Source organism: Ambystoma mexicanum, chromosome 3p (genome assembly GCF_040938575.1).
Source record: "Ambystoma mexicanum isolate Mex_15411 chromosome 3p, UKY_AmexF1_1, whole genome shotgun sequence".
NCBI classification, from domain to species: domain Eukaryota; kingdom Metazoa; phylum Chordata; class Amphibia; order Caudata; family Ambystomatidae; genus Ambystoma; species Ambystoma mexicanum.
The window spans coordinates 871481125-871506099 of NC_090925.1; the positions used below are offsets into that span (position 1 = coordinate 871481125).

The window sequence follows — 24975 nt, forward strand, 5'->3', positions numbered from 1 at the left end:
CCTCCAAAACCATTCCAAGTTCCCTTATGGGACTTAAATTTAGTCTTAAAGTTCCTAATGGGCACTCCATTTGAACCACTTCACTCTTGTTCGCTGAGATTTCTCACGCTTAAAACTGTCCTATTGGTAGCACTAACATCTGCTAGGAGGGTGAGCGAGCTACAAGCTCTCTCCTGTAAACCCCCACATACAATTTTCCACAAGGACAAAGTTGTCCTACAGGTGAAGCCTAATTTCCTCCCAAAGGTGGTTTCTGAATTTCATATTACTCAGAAAATTATCTTACCTTCGTTCTACCCTCCTCCCCATCCGGGGAAAGAGGAAGAAAGGCTACATAGGCTGGACCCAAGGCGAGCTCTAAGCTTTTACATCAGCAGACTGGCTATGATCAGGCAAGCAGACCAAATGTTTGTAGGATACTTAGGTCACAAGTTGGGATTACCCATAACAAAACAAACCATTTCCAGGTGGATTATTTTGGCCATTCTTGAATGTCACAAACTGGCAGGGAAAGAGCCACCCCAAAATCTTAGGGCTCATTCTACCAGGGGTATCGCAGCCTCTTCTGCCCTCCAAAGAGGGGTACCGGTCAGAGACATATGTGCGGCTGCCACATGGTCGTCCGCACATACATTGACAAAATTTTACAATCTGGATTCCTCCACTAGTCAAGAGACCAGATTTGGCAAAGCCGTACTACATTCGGTCCATCCCTAAAGGGATACATGACATTCTTATTCCCACCTCCAATTACATGCCACTGCTATGGGAGTCTATCAAAGATAAGGAATACGTCGGATGACACAATCCCTTCGAAGAACAAGTTACTTCTTACCTTGTAACATTCTTTCGATGGGATGTTCCTCCGACATATTCCTTATCGCCCCTCCCATTCATCCCCGTAGTAATACTTCCCTTGTGGTTGCAGCTTACACTCCTTCAAGGTCAATAACCAATTCAGGCATGACTTTTCTTATGCTACAAAACGGAACTGAGCAACGGACGCCGCACTTGGCTATTTATGGGCATGGTGACGTCGGCGCTGATACGGTGGCCGTCGAGGGACATCGACTCGGCGGACGTCGACTCGCAGGGCCCTCTACAGAAAACATTTCCAAGGCCAGCAAGCTGGAGATGTATTATCAAAGATAAGGAATACGTCGGAGGAACATCCCATCGAAAGAACGTTACAAGGTAAGAAGTAACTTGTTCTTCTTTTTAAAAGCCAAAATGTGTTACTCATAAGCCCAAAGAAGCCAACACGTGTTTCGACCCGCTTGGGACCTTTTCAAGGCTGGGTCTGTTTGTCACTGAATGGAAAAAATGGCTTCAAAAGGTTAATTATTTGGAGAACCGTGCATTCATCTATTGTTATATTATGTTCAGGTAGTGAATCCAAAATAGGGTGAAAAGGGAAAACGGGGGGAGAGAGAAAAAAACAAACAGAGAGACATTTAGAGAGAGGGAAGAAAACAAGAAAGAAAAGTAAATGATCACCCTCAATGCATTGCATTAACTTATGGTGTTGTGACTAGCCCAGTCATGAGTAACCACCTTAGTTCGCTATGGGCTAGGACCGGCAATGGTCATCCCCAAAGCTGTATCAGAAATGTATCATTTAATGTTATGCCATGTTTCACCTCCATGCGCAATTAATCAAGTCACAATGTTGTGTTTACTAGGTTTATATATACACCAATTCTTCCAGTGCTGACATGCTAATGTGTCGTGTCATAATTGAGCGATGTAATTGCATGCTGTTACCTGTTCCGGTAGCTAGTGCTGCCTTGTTTTGTAAGTTTGTCCCCCAAGTTGTCATGCAGCATGTGTGCTGCTCATAAGCCTTGAGACTCGGTTCCTCTAATAGGGTTTAGTGATTAGATCGTATGATCTGTTTAAGACATAAATGTAATGCCTGTGAAATAAATATTGTCTGATTAACCGCATTCCTTTTATATTATTGTGATAGTCTGCATGATATGTTGTTACCTTGTATTGAAATATTGATTAACAGGTCGATTCGAAGATGTTGTCCTTTTATTGTGGTACATATCCTTTCAATTCATGATCGAATTCTCGTCAATCCTCTAGGTGTTAGTTTCTATAAATAAGAAATACACCCTTAGTTGTTATCAAGCTAGTGTCCCTTTAGTGATTTGTTTTACCTAAAGACTGAGAAAATCCAGTCATCAGAAAGTGCCCACTACTTACCCCATTGGAGTCAGTCCTGGGCTTAGATGCCATGAATAAGTCAGAGAAAACATGCGTGCATAACGCAACTTCTAGCTCCTTGCCAGTGTGAGCTACTGTATATTCCCGATGTACTACTTTGTGGTCTGACGGCCGCGGTCACGTTTGCGCGATTGCATCATCACGTGACCGCGACCCTAGTTGTTTACATTACGCTGGTCAGCTGAATAACAAGCTGTAACAAAAAAATGCTAAGGAGTCTGTACGATCGCGTACCACATGGATCATGTTTTCAAAAATGTGACTGTCCATACAAAATTATTTAACCTTGTATTCATACTCATGTGTCAATTTTGGATGCCTGCTAACTGTTGTTATTGAAATGTGAATTCTCTATGCTACAGCGTTGGTAAATAAATTAATAAATAGGTATAGGTGCCTAGTTGTGTCACTTTACTGCTTGAGTGGTTAGTAGTTGTGTCATTACTAGATGTCCTACTATTGGGAAGTATACTTTTGGTGTCAATTTCTGATTGGTAACACAGTCTATGATACCGCTTGGGGGATGACCATAACCGTCCCAGTCTCATTGCATCATTTAATATTTGGGAATCATGAAACCTAAACAAAGGCTAATTTTAGTATTTCACCTGTCTGTTAGAAACCTTTGCATTACTAAAGGGATAGTAGTCACTGTTATTTGTTCATGAAAATTAGACATGCATGAGTGAGTAAGTCCTAAAGTGGAGAAAACCAGTGCATTCGTACCTAAAATGTATGATGTCATGAGAAAGAGGATGAAAAGAGATTGTTAAGGTCTATGTCCATTGGTGTCTGATAACTGGAGGAACACACTCAGTTCATGGTCATGGTTTAAACCGAGGGTGGTGCAGCACCCTGAGTACAGCCCATGTTTTCCGTGACTGAGTACGTCCCTGCACTCAGCGCATCTCCCCTTGGCTGCCAGAGCCTTTTCTACACCGCCAACAGTGGTGAAAAACCACCACACCCAGGTCTCACTTCGGGTGCTGGAGGTAGGCACTTCCTGTACCTCATCTTTCTCTTCCTCACCTGCATCTCCATGCCTATTCCTTTTTCCAGGCCCTGCAGATGGTGATGCTGGCTGGGGAGGAGGATTGGCCAAAAGATAACTTTTTTCAGATAAGTGCAAGGTTCTTCAAATTCTGCTAAGCAGGCCTTCTCCTGGTGATCTCTCCTGGATAGCTAGATTGAGAATGACAGAAAAAGCCGTCTGCGGATCATGTGATTGTCTGAGGACTACCAATTCGGAAATAGGCTTTGGAAAGTTGTAAAAAGTTACCAGATCAACTAAGACTGGGTCTAGAACCTCTTGAAGGGTACACCTTCCACTTGAAACACCCTAGATAGGCCAAAAATGCAGTTTTAAACTGTTCACAGTGACAGACACCATCCGCGGACGATACCTTCCACGGACATGCTGTTATGCTGCACGGGTGCAATCACATGATGGCGTCTGGGGCCGTCCGCGGCTGCGACGTGTATTCGCATACATCCATTGAGCGGGAGATGCAGGGCGCATGCGCATGGATGTCCGCAAACAGGAGCGTTGTCCGTGGACTGTTAATGGGTGTTTTTAGAAAGAAAATGATGACAAAACAACACAATATACAACATATTTATAGTATGCAAAACACATTTATTTATGAAAGGGATGGGGTATCACAATGGGAAACATAAATAGGAGGATTTTAAATTTCTATAAAATGATCATTAGGGGAGTGAGAGAGTGAAGTTCCATCAAAGTGCTTTTCATTTATACTTTGGGAATTTGATGGGGTGATTGCTGGGGGAAAGGGGGACAGGTACAAGAAGGACAATGATAATCAGTATTTCTAATAACATGATTTTTAACATAATATAAAAGTTCCTTAACGTCATTACTAAGTGTATCCGATTTTTGCGGACAAGATAATGATTTCATTGGGTGTAGTTGGGGATAGAGATTGTCTTTCTGATTCTTGGGATTCTCCATTATTAGATTGAGGTTTTCTTTCTTCATGTAAAGTATGTGCTTTAGGAAAAGAAGTTATTATTATTTGAATGAGCTCTGCATATATTACATAAATTTTTATATTGAAAGATGTATTTTTTTACCATTAGAGATGTCATCATTCATTTCTTTTTTTTGGGAAGTTTTCTTCCAACCACTGAAGTGTTTTTGCCATTTCTGTGAAAATGAAACAATAGTGCTTTTCGCTTATAGGAAATGTTTACATAATGAATGGTAATAGAGAAATAAATACAGTGTACTTACTATTTGGTAAGAGGTCGTTTTGCAATGAGCACCTGATGTATGCAAGTCTGTATGAAGAGTTGTCTTGAAGTGGTAATATGATGTGTACAGTCATGGTTTGTGCTTGGTGCATTTCATTATATTGTGTGCTAAATGAAAAATGTGTACATTTTCAAATGATTGTACAAAAAGGGTGTAGTAAATATAAGTAATGTTGTTTTATGTATATGAGTTTGTTGGTTGAAGGTAAAACATTTTCTGTTATCCTCTGTGCTTCCAGACTTTGTGGAAGCTACCTTCTGTCCGCAAACTTTCATTCTGTCAGCGGACTCTAAAGCCGCTGCATTGGGGGTGAGTATAATATAAGGAACTTGCAGCAATTTAAGGGGAATCATACATACACATAGGCAACAGCTGCAGCATGCACCATAGAAGTACAACCTTTTTTAATCTGGTAATTTTGGATAGTAAATTAATGAATGCTACCTTATTAGAGTTTTGAGTAATGTTAGAAATGGACTAATTAGCTAACAATTCAAGACTTACTACACAGTTGTGTTCGTACAAAGAATACATATGAAGACCCACAATGCATAAAAATCAGAGCCACATACAGGGAAACAAAAGTAGGGAAGAAACAAACAGCACTAGAACATTTCAATAGAATTCAAGTTCAGCTTCATGTATACAAATCAATTGTGTGTTTGAGGCCGGCCTATTGTCCTGTTTATGTGCACCATTAGCTGAGACCAAACCCTAATGAACGTAGTTTAAGAGCATACAAGGTTAACGTCTAGATATATAGCAGCTTTTAAATGTTCATATTCTGACTGTCAGTGAACGAAACAACCTGGCCTAGGTATGTAAGTGAACAAAAAAAGTGGCCTCGATATGTGATGTCGTTAGTGATGTCATCAATGACATGTGTGATGTCATCTTTGATGTCCTGGGTGTTAGTCTTAGCAGTGCACGGTGGTTGCGCGAGTTATGGTTGCTTAGCTTACCATAATTGGTGAGGGTTTTCAATTTTACTTGTGACTATAACGTCCCTTTAACAAATCTTGTTCACTCAATGTCATAGGTTTTTATTAGTGCATAACATCCCTTTAACTATGTTTTTTCACTGAATATATATATGGCAGAACTTTATCTGCAAAAGAGGAACCTTTAAACATGTTTGAATACAAAGGAAGGACGCGATTATGAACTGACTAAAAGCCACTTTCTATGTCTTACCTGTTACATTGTGCATGAATAAATGGTGCAGACCAGTCTCAGCAAAATCATGTGACCAAGCTATGAGAGGGAGCGAAACGTGTAATTTTTGCCTCACCTCCCACAATTCTTTGCCAGGTATTAATGAGAGCATTTCTTTTTTAAACTATGAAGTTTCAATAATAAAAATATATTTTTTACACTCATTATGATTTTGTGGATTTTGATGCCTTTCAAACGGATTCTGTGACTGCTCTATCCTTTTACTATTGCCTGTGAGTGCGGCTTATACATACTGATGGGCAGCATCAGAAATATATATGCACATATTTTGGATTTATGATTTTATCATTACCATTGTACATTTAAAGGTATATGGTTAGAGTACATGTAGAATTGAATTCAGTGACATCCTTTTAATTCAATTGTTTTCTCTCGATAAACTCTCAGCTAAGAAGCAGTGAGAATACGGTCAGAAGGAGTAAACAATTTGAAGCAAGCTGAACAGGGCAAGATAAGGCCACTTACCCGCATGGCAATTCCTCATTACATAAGCATATTAAGATGAGCTAATGCAGGCTGTTACAGAGGTGATGACTGTTTTTAAAAAAAGAAATCAAAATGGTGTTACTTCTATTAGATTTTATAATCAAATTGCAGAATGTTGACCTTTGATCAGATAAGGTTTCAATTAAGATAATTAAAAATCAAGGGAAATCTTATGTACAGGAATAAACATAATCTGGTAACATTTTGCCAGATGAGACAAATTGTTCCAAAGTAGGATGCAGTAGCTCCTGAAAGGTGTCAGACCATCCTCCCCCACTCACCACACAGATCCAAATGTGGCCTGTGGGGAGGATGAGAGTGGAAAGGCAGAGGAAACCTCCAAATTACTCTCCTCTAAGCTGCACAGAATACAAATACAAGGCGAATGGAGGATATGAAACAACTTAGTCACCAGACCCACAGAGCAGAGTTCCCTTCAGTTTTACCTTATGAGATGGGAAGAGGGCTAAAAGTAATAAATATAAGTCCAGAGACCAGGAAACATGTTCCCCTCAAGGTAGGGAAAAAATAGGAAGACACAAGTAAGGGGCCTGACTCGGGTGGCAGGTGGATGCAACACTAAGGAAGAGGAGATTCTTGGCCTCACAACACACTTTTCTGTTTTAATTTTAAGTCTCTATTGGCCCCCTCCCCTAACCCACTTGTATGGCAAAAAAACTATGTGTCATCTTTGATTCCTCTCTCTCCTTCTCTGCTCACATAGTGGACGTTGCCAAGAAGTCCCACTTTTAGCTACACCTCCTCAGAGGTATTCTCCCTTTCCTTACCTTCCCCCAGAAACTCAATGTCTCCAGAGCTCTGGTTGTTTCTAGTCTTGACTACTGTAACAGCCTATTCTTTAATCTGCCTTCTGCCTCCCTTCATCCCTTTCAACTTCCTCAGAAGAGGACTCAAGACTTATCCTTGGCCTCAAGCCTAGGGAACGCATCTCTCCAGCTATAATATCTCTCTACTGGCTCCTGGTTGCTGCTAGAATCAAATTCAAGATCCTATGCATCATCCACAAGACTTTCTGGGGCCTGGGAATCCGCTACACCCTTCTTTCTCCCTAAATATCTCCTTACTAGAGTACTTTTGTCTGGTAGCGCCAACTCTCTGCGAGTCTGTCGCCTCTCCAAGCAAAGATTGGGGACAGATGCCTCTCCTCTGCAGGATCCTCCTTCTGGAATAGTCTCCATGCCCCTCTCAGGCTTGGGCTGGACCTCCTTAAGTTCCAAAGCTCCTCCATAGCTTCATTTTCTCCTCATCCTCTCTCCCCCTTCCCACCTAACCCCTTCCTCTGTTACTGGCCTCTTGGTTCCCTCTTAGCATTACAGGGTTCCAGTCCCACTTTTGCCGGTCCCATCCCCTCTGCTTACCTGCTGTCTATGGCATTTGCCCTCTTGCCCCAACCTGCCCCTTATCTCCTACCTTCCCCCTTCCTTGTGCTAATCTGCCTTCAGTGGCACTTGCCCTTTGGCCTCCCTTTACAAATGCACTTCCCTCTCACCTTTTCCTTCCCTCCTTAGCACTTCATTTGTTCCAGAACCTGCACTCCCCCACCCCTTTTTCCCTCAAAAATGTTTTTTCTGCACTTGCACAATTCGAATGCCACAAGGCCTTGTAGAACAGTTATTGTATCTTTCCACCCGTCCCACCCCTTATTTGTCTTGTGGCGCCTTGAAACGTCACTTGTTGTATACTTGTTGTATAGGCGCCTTACAAATGTCCAATAAATAAATATGGCTACAAAATTATGAGCATAATTAGTTTGTCTGATAAAGGTAGTATTTGATTGTATTTAAACTGTGGGCCAAGGTCCCATGCTTCTGCACATGACTCATGTAAACAAAACGATCTGCTAAATTCAGGGATTGATTGATTTGAAATAAAATGACCGGTACTTTGGTTCTCACTGCACTAGACCAAAAGGTATGTTGGTTTTTAAGTTGGTGGATGCTTCAACATGTATTGTTAACTGCAATTAAATTGTTCGAAACTGACAATAAAAACAGATTCTTTTTCTAGCAGCATCTTTATATATTCACAGACTGCAAAATCAATGTTCCTGGTATGCTAGAGTATTTTTCTAACATTCCTCTATGGTAGACCCCCAAAGGTGGGAGGAATAGCGGGCTCCAAGTTGAATCCCAGGTCATCTTGAAGTCAGCACGCTATCATGCTGAATCAAACACCAATGTTATTCCAACCAACACAACAGAATTGCTGAGTTTCTACATGGCCTCTTCACACTTTTAAAAATTAAGTTTCATTTTAAACTGGTGCATTCTGTATCTCCTGTTTTCCTTGGCATTGGTAACAAATCAGTCTTTGGGTGAAATGTACTCAGACCCAATGTGTCGAGTGTTATCTCTCAGGTGTATTCCATAGGTGCACCTCTGTCGTGGTAATGATTAATAGACACCCAGGACCAATATCACCAGGGAAAGGACTTTTCAATTATGAAATTATTGTTCCGGCATGAGGTCCACCTCAGCCCTATAAGAGGATAAACTTTCCAAAATGTCTTCTTTGTAAAATCTTAATTGTTCTTGCTTTGCCAATGTGGAGGTCTTGATTTGTTCTACATGTTTGGAAAAGGTTTCCTCTGTCTCCCTTCTCACTTTCTTCTGTTTTCTTTGAGGTGTCTGGAATGACCTTGGATTAGTCCAACTACAGAGAGGGCTAGAAAGGCTGATTTACTATGATATAATAATAGGGCTTTATTAAGTTCATATATTCATTATGCTTGCTATCTCCAACTCTAATCTTTACATTCCATTCCATAAATATTACTACACATCATTTCTAATTTTATTTGAAGCATTACACCAACCTTCATCAAATATCCATTTTTACCATTTTATGCAGATTCTTCTTCATTCAGAGGTCATATCATTCCTCAATCTGATGAAGGCCATTCCGGGGATAGCAGGCTTTCAGCTGGTTTACATGGACTCATCATTCCTCTTTGGGTATTTATTTGCAGTAAACAATGGGTGACATCTTAGCTATGATCACCAAAGTCCTGCACTAGCTAGAAAGGAATTAGCCCTTTTTTAATTGCTTTTTGAAAATTATAGATAAAATCTTGATCACCTACCTCGTACTCCTTTTGGGATGGCCACATTGAACTGGGCTGTCCAACCCAGCCTTTTAAGACGAGGTAGCAATATTTTGAGATGGATCAGATGCAGAATATACTCAAACATTAATAATCAAACTAACTCAGGAAGTTGGCAAGGTGTAACTGTTTTAATATCAATTATCTAAAACAGGGCGTTACAACGAACATCAACGAATTCGCTCGATCTTCACCCTAAATGCATTTCATGAAAAAAGCAACTTTTATACTAATAACTCATCATCATTGACGTCAATCTACATTGCAGACTGCAAAAACCTACTTTGGAAAGTGCAGAAAATATCATTTCAGCATATAGGCTACTTTAGAGCGATTCCTGTTTGGTAGTAAATAAAATGGGATTCTGTTACGAAATGATAGAACAAAAAGGCTGCAATATGATCTCCCTATACTGTGGCTAACCAGTATTGAAACTTGAGAGAAAATGAAATGCTGGAGATCAAGTATGTTGCGCCAATAAATGATTTATTGATTTAATTTGTCGTTCAATATTTGCTTTAAACGATTAAGTTGTCAAAAGAAATTGTTGGCCGATTAGATAAATGTACTTCAAAGTCTCAATTTTTTTTCTTTTTTTTTTTTCCCCCAACTCTATTAATTCATAGAGATGAATTCACACTGTATGGTTTTTCTAGTTCTAAATTGATTTTGCCTTTATTGTTAGAGTTTGTCTGTTTGTAATAGTTCAACTTGTTTGTCCCCAAATTGGTTTGCCTGTTATATCTCTATTATGTATTCATAGAGGTATTGGTTAGAAATAAGTAATTGTCCTTCACAGTTTCAGTTTCCATGTCATTTGGTGACCTTTAACACCTAAAAGGAGATTGAATTTCTGAAGCTGACCTGAATCTGATGCAAAAAATTGGATTTCTCTAGACAAGATTGGATTTCACTCGATCTCGAAACTGTTTGGCTTGCAGGGAACATCTAGGTATACGTTCCATACTTGTTAGGAGGTTGATTGGGTCTCTAACATCAGGTGGGGCAGGTAAGCCCTCCCTTAGTGCAGGTCACTACGAATGTCATCAAATACACAATGTCCCATTGGTTATACAAACTATAGGGCTCTCTATTATGTATACTCTGTCTTCTTGGTTTCGATACAGCTCATCCACGTGTCTATTTTCATCCAACCACGTGACTGCAAATGATGAGTCTTTCTGCATTTAAAATACTATTAAATGATGAGCCTCTGACGTCTTCATGGTTCTCACTCCTCACCTAAGACAGGAGTTCTGTTCTTTCACACGTTCTGTAACTACTGTGCGAACATTCAGGCCCAAGGTGGCCTTGACTTCTTGGTGTTGAGCCAGCCAAGCCCTTCCCTGGTTCACCTCCATGGATATGTTTTCGATTTCTAACTGCAACACACTGAAAACCTTCCTTTTCACTGGATCTAGCTCTGCTAAAGTGCGTTGTGTAATCATCCATAGTTCATAGGTTTCCTATGCATATACGTTGGTGCATCGCCGCAATATATTTATTTATTTATATTTATATAGCGCGCAAGTAACCCACAGGCATTGAGGCGCTGTTACTTGCAAAAATCTTAGTTACAGGCATATAGTCATTCATAGGTACAGTATGAGTTCGACAAAGCATAGAGCTGACATTTTGGTTGGTACAGTATGTCATTACAGTACAGTTTATGCATTAGGAATATATGAGATGTATTCGACTAGTGCAACGCATCTTATGTGAATAAGATTGTTTTCAAGGTTTTGCGGAAGGTGCTGAGGGAGGACTCGCCTCTGATTGTGGGAGGTAGGGCGTTCCAGTCCGTGGGTGCGAGATATGGGAAGCTGGATCCGCCCGCTCTGACTTTTTTTACTAATGGCACAGAGAGCATGTTAGTATATGGTGATCTGGTTGGCCTTGTAGAAGAGACGGGGTGGATCCTCTGGGAGAGGTAGTCAGGGGCAGTGAGGTGAATGCACTTGTGGGTCAGTGTCAGTGTCTTGAAGATGATTCGTTCTTTTATTGGGAGCCAGTGTGCTAGCTTTCTGGCCTCCGAGATGTGTTCCCTTTTGGCAATGCCTTGGGCTGCCCGGAGAGCACTATTCTGAATGATTTGCAACCTCTCTAGGTTTCTGTTGGAGGTGCCTAGAAAGAGTACATTGCAATAGTCAAGCCTGGATCCAGTGATGGCTCTGGCTATGTTAGTGCAGTTCTCTTTGGAGAGAAAGGGCCTGACTGCGTTGATAAGTTTGGCATGGTATGCAGCTGCAGAGGCTATAGCGTTGACTTGTTTATCCATGGATAGGTTGGAGTCCAAGTAGACTCCAAGGGTTTTGACTGATTCTGAGACAGGTATTTTGATAGAGTCTATGGTGAAGTGGCTGAATTGGGGGTCTAGATTTTTCAGTGTGTCGGGTGAGCCTACCAAAAGGAGTTCAGTCTTGTCGGAGTTGAGGCATAGTCCATTGTCTGCCATCCAGGCTTGGATGGTGTTGTAGAGGTTGTTGAGGGTCATGGAGTCAGTGTCATAGTTACCAGTGAGGGTTAGGAGGATCTGTGTGTCGTCGGCGTAGTTAGTGTATGAAATGCCCATGGCGTCGAGGATGAGAAAGAGTGGTCGTGTGAAGATGTTGTAGAGGGTGGGTGAGAGGCAGGAGCCTTGGGGCACACCGCAGAGAATGGTAGTTGGAGATGCGGATGCTGAGTCCGAGAATGCTTGCATGGTTCTGCCTTGTAGGAAGGAAGTGATCCATGCTGTGGCTTCAGGGGAGAATTTGGCAGTAGAGGAGAGGTGGTGGCATAGGACGTCATGATCCACGAGGTCGAAGGCCGCGGATAGGTCAACAAGTAAGAGAAGTGCTGGTTTGGCCATGTCTCTGGCATCGTCCATTTGGTTTTTCAGGTCAAGTAGGGCGGTTTCAGTCCCGTGTCTGGGGCGGAAGCCTGATTGGCGGAGTCCTAGGAGTTTGTTCTCCTCAATGAAGTGTTGAACCTGCAGGTAGGCTGCTTTGTCCAGTATTTTGAGGAGGAAAGGGACAGTGGTGATAGGTCTATAGTTGTTGGGGGATGTGGGGTCGAGAGTTGGCTTTTTTAAGAGAGGGCGGACCCAGGCTTCCTTGAGGGAGGCAGGGACTTTCCCAGTAGCAAAGGAGGCGTTTACAAAGGCTGTAAGGAAGGGAGCTAGCGCTTCAGAGCAGTCTTTGATAATGGTGGCTGGGCATGCATCACCTTTGCAGTTGGAGGGTTTGATGTTCCTCATTATGTTGGTGATGTCTTTTTCTAGAATGGGTTTGAATGAGAAGGGTTGGGGGGGGTCCGGGGCTGGTGGTGGGGTAGGGGTGTGTGTTTTGGGTAGGGCTTGCTTAGTGGCTAGTATTTTGTTTTGGAGCAGGTTCAATTTATTTTTCATGGCTGTTTGTATAGCATCTCACCAGGCCTTGTCTTTGGTGAAGTTCTGGGGGGCGGGAGTGGGTGTTTCAAGCTCCCTGAAGATGGCAAAGATTTCTTTAGTGCTGGATTGTGCTTCAGAGATTCTGGATTCAAAGGATTTGGCCTTAGCTAGGGTGATTGCTTTTTTATATCTAGTGGAGCAAGATTTAAAAGTCGTCTTGTCTTTGTCGGAGTGAGACAATTGCCACTGAGTGAGAGCGGCCTTTTTTTCAATGCGGAGTGCGAGGAGGTCCGGGGTGAACCAGGAGTTGGAGTGGCTGGTGGGTTTGGGCTTACGGGGTTTAAGGGGGGCAATGGAATTAATGGCTGCTTTGATGGCAACTTCGTAGGCTGTTGCGAGTGTTTCTGGGTCTGTGGAGAAAGGGGGTCTGAAGGCTGGGCCTTGGAGGAAAGGCAGTAGCTTTTCCTTAGTGAGTTGGCGGGAGCTTCTGGCAAGACAGGGTGGCAGTGGTTGGGGTGGGGGGGTGGTGGAGCGGGTAGTGAGGATGTTGAAGGTGATGATGTGGTGGTCTGACCATGGGGTGGGAGAGTTGCCAGTGATAATGAGAGGGCAGTTGTGTTGCGCAATCCAGTCGAGAGTTCTGCCCTGGGTGTGGGTTGGGCTAAACATGGTGTTATTGTACCCCAGAGCCTTGAGGGCTGAGTCCAGGGATTTGGCTGCTGGGTCCTTAAGATGTGGTCCGGTAGTGGCTGGGGGGTGGGGTGGGCACAGGTGGTAATACATTTGGCACAGTAGCATTCAAAATGGTGGTGGATGAATTGCAAACCACAGGTTTTACACTGGGGGGCTCAATTTCAGTGGTGGTGGGCACAGGTGGTAATACATTTGGCACAGTAGCATTCAAAATGGTGGTAAAAGAATTGCAAACCACAGGTTTTACACTGGGGGGCTCAATTTCAGTGGTGGTGGGCACAGGTGGTAATACATTTGGCACAGTAGCATTCAAAATGGTGGTAAAAGAATTGCAAACCACAGGTTTTACACTGGGGGGCTCATTTTCAGTGGTGGTGGGCACAGGTGGTAATACATTTGGCACAGTAGCATTCAAAATGGTGGTAGAAGAATTGCAAACCACAGGTTTTACACTGGGGGGCTCATTTTCAGTGGTGGTGGGCATAGGTGGTAATACATTTGGGACAGTAGCATTCAAAATGGTGGTAGAAGAATTGCAAACCACAGGTTTTACACGGGGGGCTCAATTTCAGTGGTGGTGGGCACAGGTGGTAATACATTTGGCACAGTAGCATTCAAAATTGTGGTAGAAGAATTGCAAACCACAGGTTTTACACTGGGGGGTTCATTTTCAGTGGTGGTGGGCACAGGTGGTAATACATTTGGCACAGTAGCTTTCAAAATGGTGGTAGAAGAATTGCAAACCACAGGTTTTACACTGGGGGGCTCATTTTCAGTGGTGGTGGGCACAGGTGGTAACACATTTTGTATGGGGGTGGCACCCATGTGGGTGTGGTTACGTACGTCATCATCTGCTATGTTGTCAATATCCATAGAAGCAGTAGGCTTTTTGCGGAAGAGTCTATTCAAGGACACATGTTGTGGGGGCGGCAAGATGCGTGAACATAGCCGTGCATTGCGGATGTTCGTGGGGAGGGGATTGTACTTGAAGGTGGCTTGCAGCGTGCGGGTGCGCAATCTGAGGCATCTGGTATATACACTACGTAGCTAGCTTTTACGAATACTTTGTCTACTTGCATTACTGCTTTTGTACAATTGTATAATGACTTGATATCTTCTTCATTATTTCTGTTAGCATGAGCATCTTCATCTCGAGCCCGAAATGTTGCTCATCTTTGGCATCTCCTCTTCAGAGTGCCTATAGAATGTTTGTTCTCTCGTCTCTGCATCTCTTCTGGATGTGTTGGCTCTACTCTTTATAATGTCACTAATCTTCTCTTTTGCTCAGTTTTCACACGTCTTACGGGATTTCATTCAAATGGCCATCATATTGTCGTGTATGCAGGTATGGCTTTCTCAATGGGAATCTTACTTCCAGGAATCTCTTCAGTATTGGCACTCTCACTGGCATTGCACGTGTGTCACACTCTGGCTCCCAACATATAGGCAACATGGGGGAGGAGCTTTGGGTGGGGGTACTTGGCTCCACCTCTACACTGTTAAAGTACGTCTTTGAACCGCAGCCTTTTCCCGATTGCTCTGCGCACATGCCAAAGTGTCTAGGAGATGCTTTTGCAGGTTCTCTACATATTCATGACTGGTAGAGGCATTGATCAATGTCTGTTCCTGTCTTTGATAGAATAGATGTTGAGACAAGACCATTTCTCTACTGGTCATGAGTTCAAAAGGGGCCAGTTTGCAAAAGTTGGTATAGACCACAGAGCCATCATGATTAGTGGTAAACGTAAATCCTAAATGGATCCAGAATCCAGCACCAACTTTTCCAAAATGCCCATGATGGTTGTGTTATATTAGCCCACTTCTCACAGAAAGACCCATACAATTTCGCACATCTTGGTCATTACCTCACTGGCGAAATGACTACCCTGATCGGATTCAGTCTTTTGTGGGACAACAAATGGAGAAAAGATGTGGTTGATAATGTAGCCGCTGTCTCCGATTTGCAATTCGGAGAAGGGAGAATTTCAGCCCACTTCATAAGGAAGCACATAACCGTCAACATACATTAGCTGCCACATGCAGAACAAATCACTGTTCCAATAAGGTTGATCTGAAGATCAGGCCATGGCAATATCATACCTCTCTTTTCAGGAAGAGCTCAGTGAATGGGAGAGCTTGATTGGAACTGAGCATACACCAGACACCCTTTTAGATAAACATTTAGGCCTTGACCCATAGGTGGCCAATAAGCGACCTCACGTCTGCTCTCAAGTCTCTGCGTCAAGGGCATGATTTGACATTATACTTCAAAACGAAGTAGGAACCACTCTCTGATCATAACCAGATTGGGGTTTCCTAAATTAAACTCCATCTTGAATTTTGAAAATTTTCTGGAATTACATTGAAAGTAGAAGATCTTCCTTTCCATGCGAGTCTGGTATAGATAAGAGAACATTTTCTGGATCTTTTAAATATTTGTAGAACCTCCCCAAAATCAGGTCTTCTTACGGTGCGGTAATTAGATCTTGGTCGGCAGCATCTTTACTCCATTGCAGAGTAGAAAGCTCACTTCCATTTTGGGATCGGGATTGAGTTATTGTTGCTATCTGTATTTCTCCAAGGAGATATACTATAACAATGTATTTCCATTGGAGTGCTCCAGTTTTTACTAATTGGTCAGCCAAATCATTTCCTGTCTTATTTGGGCCTCAACTTTTGAGTGACCCTTTATCTTTTTCAAAAATAGGGCCATATTGTTTGCTTTTGCTAAATCATTAATTGTTTGGATTAACTTCCAGTTTTTCTGGGGTTTGTTGTCTGCACATGCATATCATGATGGTGGTAGGTGCCCCCCTTGATCCTGCACTTTGGGTGTCGTCTTTTTGGCCTTCTTCTCTCGGTCCTCTTCCAGTTCCAGTGACTAAGGTGAAGAACTCCCCTTCTCTATGAATGATAAAGTATCTGCAGTGTGCAAAGCAGGTCATTTTCACATTAAAACTTTAAAAAAGGTGCACACAAAAGGTGCTTCCCATGCTACTGGCCACCCTTCGTCCTCCGGTGGTGGCGGCCATGGTACAGAGCTGTTTGGATTATTCTAATTCTCTATACCTTGCTCAGCCCAAGGGTATGATCCAATGGCTTCAGCAAATCTGTCCGCCCAGGTAGCAACGGGGTCACCTTATGAGGCTTACATCTCCCCAGTGTTGCACACTCTACACTGGCTCCCGGTGGCGCATCGCTTTAAGTTTAAGGTGCGGTGCCTTGTTCATTGGGCGTGGATTACATCCAGACCAAATTCATTCTGTACTTGTCTACCCTCTCTTTATGTTCAGCTTCGGCTGGTCTGATGTGTGTGCCTACTTTTCAGTGTTCACGCATTGGTGGCAGAGCTTTTTCATTTGCCTCTGCTCAACTTTGGTACGACTTGCCATTGACGGTAGAAAATATGGTAAATCGTTTTACCTTCAGAAAGGCTTTAAAAACCCTTCTGTCCTAGCTGATAGTGGCAGCTTAGTGATGATCTCTGTTACTTCCTCTCCCTAGCGCCAAGATACCTTCTGGTGGCCATGCGCTGTATAAATTACAATAACATAACATCATCCATTTAGGACATGGTCTGAATCGGTTAGGATTACTAGTTCCTGGAGCGGATGACTTAAGTCAGTAAGGACAGTTTTATATATGGCCATCAATTCTGCCAACTGACTCCCCCGGGACCAAATATATACACGGCTGATGGTTCACGGGTGTCATTCACCCAAGCAGTCCGACGGCAGCTACTAATTTCTTCTAATACTTTTCTTTAAATGGTAGGAGCATCCATCCACATAAACTATGGGCATTCCCTGACAGGTGTTTTCGTCATACACCTTATAAGGACAAGCTAGATATGCCTCCACATTATTGGTTGTTTTACATTTCCCTTCATCTAGACAATTCTCTTTGATGCAGTCATGTTGGTCAGCTAATCCTTGAATCTTCTTATTTTGACCATATCTAATTTCTGCAGAATAATGCTGCATAGAAAGAATTAAGGAAGTAATCCTTGAGTTGGAGGCATTCCCAGTTCGTATCCGATGACTCTGCAAATATTGTAGAGGCTAGAGGGAGGTTTTTACTTCTATGCTCTGTATGGATCTCCAGACAGTAGCTGTTCAATACCCATATGATTGATCACATTCAATAAATTTGATATCAACAGTATGTAGCATTCTGCTTGTGAACAAGACCACTTTGTTAACTTGGTCAGGTTTTTGATATGAGACCACGGTTAAACAGGCGTCGAAAATATGTTTCCAGGAAAAGTCCATATTTTTGATGGGATAAGCCAAGCATAGAGCATGGGATAGACTTTTTCCAAGTGTTTCTGAGCCCCTATTTGAGAGACTCCCCCACTCTCACTTGACCCCCTCCTTCAAAGGATGGACAAGGGTTGAGTGATCTCTGCATAATTCTTTATGAATTAATGAATGTTACTCGATCCCAAGAGACTTTGTAATTCATGTACATTTGTGGGGTTTCATCAATTTCATTAGAGACTCAACCTATTTTTTCTGGGGATTTAGACCCTCAGCTATTATTTCATGGCCTAGAAATTGTACTTTAGTTCTGCATCACCGTGCTTTCTAAAGTGATAATTTTGTACCTGCATTTTTCAGTTGTCAATATCTGGCACATCTCCTCCATGTGTTCTTCTGCAGTCTGACATTTTATTAAGGATTCATCTACAAATTCCCTCTTTCTACAAGGTCAGGCAAGGGTTGGTGAAGGTATATATTGAACTCGTTACCACTATTAATATACCCAAAGGGAGTTCTGCCCCATGCATATTGTTGCGACACAAATGTAAAGGTAAGTATATATTAGTGTTCACAGAGTACCGAGACAGACCAATACCCATCAGCCAAATCCAGCGCAGTATATACTACAACTATTATATATTACAACCCTTGATCTGTGCAAGACCCTGATCAATATTAGGAAGTGGCCACCCTGGCATCTGTACCTTCTTGTTATATTATCCTTAAGTCTGCGCAGATTTTTCATTGTCCATTGGGTTTCAATAATCCTCATACTTGGCTATTAAAGGCACTGTGAATTCCATCTTTTTACTAATCTCCGAGTGATTGCATGGATGCTAAAGGTAACCGATATTGTCTAACAAATACTGGTGCTGTATTAGGGTCTATAAGTATTGTGGTATAATGTAGGGATGTGTGTCCACAATTGTAGGAATCAACTGAAAAGATTTTCTCCAAATCTGAAAATACCTTTCTTAATTTTTGTTTTTATCTTAACCATACTGATCTGTTCATCAACAATCCGATGGAAGCCTGGAAATATTTCTGGGGTGGCTACTTCCGAGGTATCTTCTAATTGGGTTGAGAGATTTTTGGTTATGGTGTCTACCTGGATGGGGGGGTCCATGAAGTTTAGGTAGTTACCAGTGACTTTACAAATGATATCATTTTCCAGCTGTCACAGGTTATAATCACCTCCACATAAGGGCACAGGGAGCACATGATAAAATTCCCTTCTTGTCGAGTATAAATAGTTCCCGGTCTTAAGGTATGGGACCAATAATAGGGTTGGATAAATCCACAGAAACATTTCTGGAAACAGTCATTTAAATGGCAGTATCTGGGGATACAATGACGATTTGGGGATCGATAATATTTGGAGATGGATGTAGAGATTGGCCCTGTTACTGAAGAATATTATTACAATTAATAAAAGCTTCTTCATTAAAACAAGCTCTCTCCCTTTTCTGATCTTTATTGACAATGAGCATTATTGAGTGTCTGCTTGGATAGTAATCTCTTCTTTAATTTGAAGTCAGTAATTGAGCTGCTCTTTTTCCCCTTTTGCACAAGTAACTATATTCCATATATTATTTTCAAGTACAGGCTGCAACACGTGTAGGAGAATGATTTTGGTGTCAATATTTGGAGAAAGAAAATGCAGCCCCAGTACTTAGTTCTGAGCAGTGGCACCTATTGTCTCAGGCCCATTTCATTTATAATGTGGTGTTTTGGCAACTTTGTTTTTTTTAACTGTCCGTCTTAGTGACACAAGAAGCAACAATAGTGTGAGACACCTTAGTGCTGCTGTGCCATTGATCCAACATCATGAATAGCAATGAGTTGGAAGGTGACAGTGCTAAGCACTCATGCTGGTCCTGCCTGCACACTTCTCTAATCAGCCCAAATGTCATGGACGGTACTCCATTACTGACAGTAGGGCTGCAGTAATATACCTGGCAGTGCTGCTGCAGCAGGTTGAGTGGCTTGGGTGTGTGATTCAGGCAGCCGGCAGGCAGCCACAGTACCAGGTGTAGCCCACTAGTTCCGCGGGCAGGCGGACACACCCATGGATATGTGGCCGTGTCAGCTTGACGCTGGCTTTACTGCACCTCTGCGGCGGATCACTCAGCAGGCACACGCAGGGCGTTGTTAAGCTCAGCACTTCCCTTTTTCTTCTGGTATGCAAGCAGAATCGGTGTAGCAATACGCACGCACATGCCAAGTCGCCAAATCACTCAGTCTTAAACACACACTGGCACATGACTGTGATCAATACAGCACAATTGTCAGTGCTATTAGTGAGGGAGATGGTCACTCGGCACAAATAGAACAACAACAAGACAGTCAACAGATCAGCATCACCACCAGAGGGTCAAGGCCAGGGAAAAGGCTGCAGCCATGGAGAAGAGCCTATGCTGAGTGGCGACCTCTAGAATAACATCTTGATGAGGTGTTTGACAGATAAGTTCATCAGTTTAGTAATGATTTTGTTTTCATTTGTCCATCACTTTTACCCCAGGAAGGCAGAATGGTTGCTCTATTTTCTGTGGCCCGAAGATCAAAATGCTCCTCTAGTCACTTATCGAATAAAAAGAAATGGATTTGGTGTCTCACTTCAAGACACAACTTATGTGTTATGTTGCATTATTTTGATTGGTATTTGCAAATGGCAACTTTGCAATGAGTGTGCACACATCACCCCCAATTAGCCAGTGGGATTTGTAGCTGAAACCGCAAATATATTAAGACTGTGGGTAGCAGCAGTGTGCAGTAAGCTGCTGTCCCAACTTAGCACATGCTTGCAAGAAACTATTTGGGCCCTGGCACATATTGATTTACAAATTAAGCACTGGAAGAGTCAGTCCTGACAGTGAATGTGTAATAGTTGTCCTGATTCAGTGAATCAAAACAGTATTTAAAAAACAAACAAATTGAAAGACATTCACAGAATCAGGATTCTCAACAAAGACCACTAACTGTACGTTAATACACTTTCGATAAATCAGCTATATATGGCATTCGCGTAGGCTTAACTATATTGACACGTTGACCCAGCATTCAACTCTGGAGATAAGAGCAGAGGCCTTCTTCAGGACAAACAAGCACTTGTCCACAACTTTGGCGTGCTTAGATGAAACGTTGACACCTCTGCTGGATTTTAAAGATCAGTTCCTTTAAGAACATTGAACATTTAGGAGAAGAACACTTTAAATAGAATTCCTCAGTCTTACCATGAAAGGCTGATGCAGAGGCAAGATGACATTCTGGACTTGCGGCAATATCATCACTTTTGAATTTAATTGCAAGATTATACCGTTTCTGACAACTATTGAAACCTTTGTAGTACCATTGTGATTTCTGAGTTTGAGGAGATACACAGGAGATAAAATCAAGGTACATGTCTCACATGCAGTAAATTGTGCTTTATCAATTGCTTTCCCAACAACAGCAGGGGGGAGGCAGAACAATTCTGGCCTTGAGCTACTAGAGTGGTCCAAGGTTAGCTAATAATACAATATGTCTGGCGAGAGATCAGAGTCTCTTTCCTGACTGCAGTCAGGGGCCCCAGTGGAACCGGATCTGGAAGAAAAGACCAGTGAACAGAGCTAGGCGTCTTCATTAGGAGCAATGTTGATGAGTTCGAGTTGGTCTCCTGTCAGTGTGAGCTGAGGAACCATGAACAATATGAGGAAACCAACATGTTAATCCCTGGAGAACATCCTTAAAATTACATTTGATTTTTTGGCTTAGTTTTGGTTTGTGCCATTTGATTTTCGCAACTTTTTGGGTGTGTAATTGATCCACTGTTGCAATTAACACTTATTAATTTGGGTTTCTTTTTACTACATTCTTTAGTTATATCTTGCTCGGCAAGTTTGGAAATATAAGGCCTTGATAAAGCACCGTTGGTGCCAAACATGTCTTGGCTTAGGTTATTTTCTACTGTGCGTTATGAATGGTACAAATACACAATAACTAATGGAGGAAGAAGTGTTTTTTAGTAACATTCAACTATACTGGAATATTTCAACCAAAGAAGCTGAGAAGCACAGGCTGCTAGAATGCCCCATTAGAAAACGTATTGTGAATTAAAGTTGCCAGAGATTGGAATGTCCGAAAGTGCACAGCCACACCTTACCACAAACCTGTGGGATAACCATTTAGGGGCTTTAGTTTCCTCTTTCAGTCTCTTGCCTTTCAGGAACAAGAATGTTAGGTTAGTCCCTAACTAGGCAGTAGCGCTCAATTATTATGCTGTGAATGGATTGTATCATGCATACATAGGTACATTACTGAAGAGTGCTCTTCTACTTTTGAGTAGTTTTGCACTGTACAGGTAACCTACCAACATACATAAACGAGTGCGCAAGTAAGCAAATAAAGAGGTTAGAACAGAAATAATTAAATAAGTAAGTAACCAAATAAGTAACATAGTGACACAATGTATCAAAAAAATAAGGACATGGACATTAGCTCATAGGTAAACCCGGAAGAAAAAGGGTAGCTTGCATGAGATAAATAAATGATTGAATGCACAACAGATGTATCATAAACTTGCGTGAGAGCTCTTCGGGGTTGTCCTGATCTGCTGTCCTTTGTTTTTCAGAATGGAGGACGCTGCAGTCATAACTGTGGATGAACTGGTCCCATTCCGAGGGATCATCTTATCCAGGTCTACCGTGGATAACTTTGCACGGGTGGAGGAGTTCCAGGCACAGCCCAATGATGTGCTCATTGCCACCTATCCTAAGGCAGGTAAGTTCAAAGGGCAAGAACTGTGTGGTGGGGAATGTCAACTGGTCGTTGTGTTTCCCTGTGAAGCCTTCAGGATTGTGTTAAGCAGGTTGGAGTAGTGGAAAAACATCTTGTGTGTCAGTGAAAGTGTCCATTGTGTCTGACACGTACATGGTTTGATTGCAGACCAAAGATCTTTAGTCTCCTGAGATCACCTGAGATTGAAGATATTACATAGTGGGCTTGGTAAGTAACCTTAGTCGGCACCTATTGTACGGGGAATGTTATGTGGGTTTAATTAAATTTGTAATTCAGGCGCGTTCAGACACTCCTGTGCCCGGTTATCTTTCTGAAGAACTCTTCTAAGGATCGCTTAGATGAGTCCAATGGTGTCTTCTGGTGATGAGAAATTGTACTATATGAGACCAGCTCTGCCTGCACGGTATGTTACGGGTCATGCTCAGTGGATGAAGGGAAGTGAAACCGCACACTAGAGATGAAAGGACGCCTATTTTTCAAAACATCAATGTGTTGCGCACGTCGGGCGCTTCATCAAGACACCTTGAGAAAAATGCATGCTGTGTGAAACCCACTGGTGTTTATTTTGTTAAACCTGCTTTGATGTGGAGTGTGTGTGGCTTCCTTTCTTTTGTTCCCAGAGATATCCAGACTGTGGGATACTTTGAGTAGTCAGCATTGTGAGTGGATTTGCCAACCGCAACACTTTCATTGTTGTTTAGTGCAGCTATGCTGTGAAGTCCACTCCTTCCCGGATTTAAGTGGCATTGCAGGTGACAAGCTCATCACACTTTGCAACACATCTCCCAGGCTAAAACTGAGTTGGCTTTATGTTCTCACTCTCTGCAAACTGCAAGATGTAGTATTTCATGTAGTGTGAAAAGGTATGCTGCTGGGGCCATCCCTTTTTCTAATTTTAGAAATATATCACTTACTGCCAGTGAATGGTGAGAACTTATCATTTATGAAACCCTGTCTATCTTAGTGTGATTGGTCTGCCCCTCCCATCTCTCCATTGCTTATAATTGATACTGCGTGACAACATATGTTAATGTTGAAGACGTTCAACACTCTGCCCTCTAGGAATAAGAAGTGATATTGCATGAGCTTGTCCCACTTCGGGAGACATTGTGCATGAAGTCTCCCAGCAATGGAAGGTCATATCACATAAGATTAGCTACATCTCATATTCTGTCATCTGGTGATAGCAAGTGGTATCGTACAAGGCCAGCTTTGTCTTGATATGGGGGAATATTCAAAATTCTGGTTAAGATTGGTAAGAAAGGATACTGCCTGGAACCAACTCTGTATTATTGCAGAAGATATGGCAAAATATCCCCTGTAGTGGTGAGAAGGGCTTGCACATGAGGCCAGATCTATGATAGAGCTGGAGATATGTCACACCCTGATCTTACAAGGGTAGAACTAATACTGAAAGAGAGCAGTGGTTTCTTAGAGTGGAACTTTACCAACCCTCTCCTGAAATGGTGAGAAGGAGCACTTCAGAAGACCAGACCTGTCTAGGTGCAGGTGACATCTTGCATTGACCTTGATAGGCAGTGGAAGGCACTGCATGAGATTGTATCTGTTTTAGTGCAGGTGACCAGTCAGTATCTGCCCTCCAGTGATAAGAATTATAAAAAGTCAGACAGGAATGCAGAAGGGAGCTGCCAGGACACAACTTATATCTGATTCAGGACTACTATTAGGCTCAGGCATGTAGCTTCTCAGTGCAGGTGAGAATTTGTATTGCTCTCTACTCATACAGACGATCTGTCTCGCTCTGTCCTCTAGCATTGAGAAGTGAGACAGCCTTGAGAGGCAATGGTATATGAGGGAAATACTATTTTGTAGAGCATATATTCAGCATTCTGCCCTCTAGTGGTAAAACATGTTACTGTAATATTACTTTGTGAAGCCCCAAGTTGCCTAAATATGTCTTTCCTTTCGATCTTCCCTGCTAAGACTGTCTTTTTGGAAGTACTATCTGGCACAAGATTACAGAAACTTTGCACTGGTGCGAGTGCAAAGTTGCAGGGTATTAGCACTAGGGCACACTGTGCCCTATTTGTGAAAACACTGGGGCATACTAAAAAACCATTGCACCATGACAAGTGCAGTTTGGCGTGGTATAAGCACCAGGGCAAAACATATCCTAGTGGAAACCAGATACATTTTTGTGCCAGGCCAAAGTGTGCCCTAGTACTAATACCATTCCTCATTAGCGCTAGGGCAAACTTTGCCTGCTGCTAATAACATGCCTACTTGGACTGGTCCTGGTGCAGTGGTTTACTAACACATCCAAGTATTTTTCAAAAATAGGTCACACTTTGCCATAGCGCTAATACTGGTCAACTTTGCACTTGCACTGGTACAAAGTTTCTGTAATCTGGCCCCTGATGTGCGGCCTTTACCTGATATATAGAAGCCTAGTAACTAGGCTTGGATTTAGCTGTCTATTCAAGAGTAATTCTTATCATGAAGGCGACTCACGTTTGGGCTCCCTTTGTTCTGTGTCAATAAAGCTGAGTCTGCTTTTCAG

At 42.3% G+C, this 24975-nt stretch overlaps 1 pseudogene; it reads left to right on the plus strand.

Annotated features, from left to right (window-relative positions):
* Positions 1-1027: 1027 nt before the first annotated feature.
* The window catches only part of LOC138579996 (sulfotransferase 1 family member D1-like), a 189548-nt pseudogene continuing 165600 nt past the window's right edge, over positions 1028-24975 (plus strand).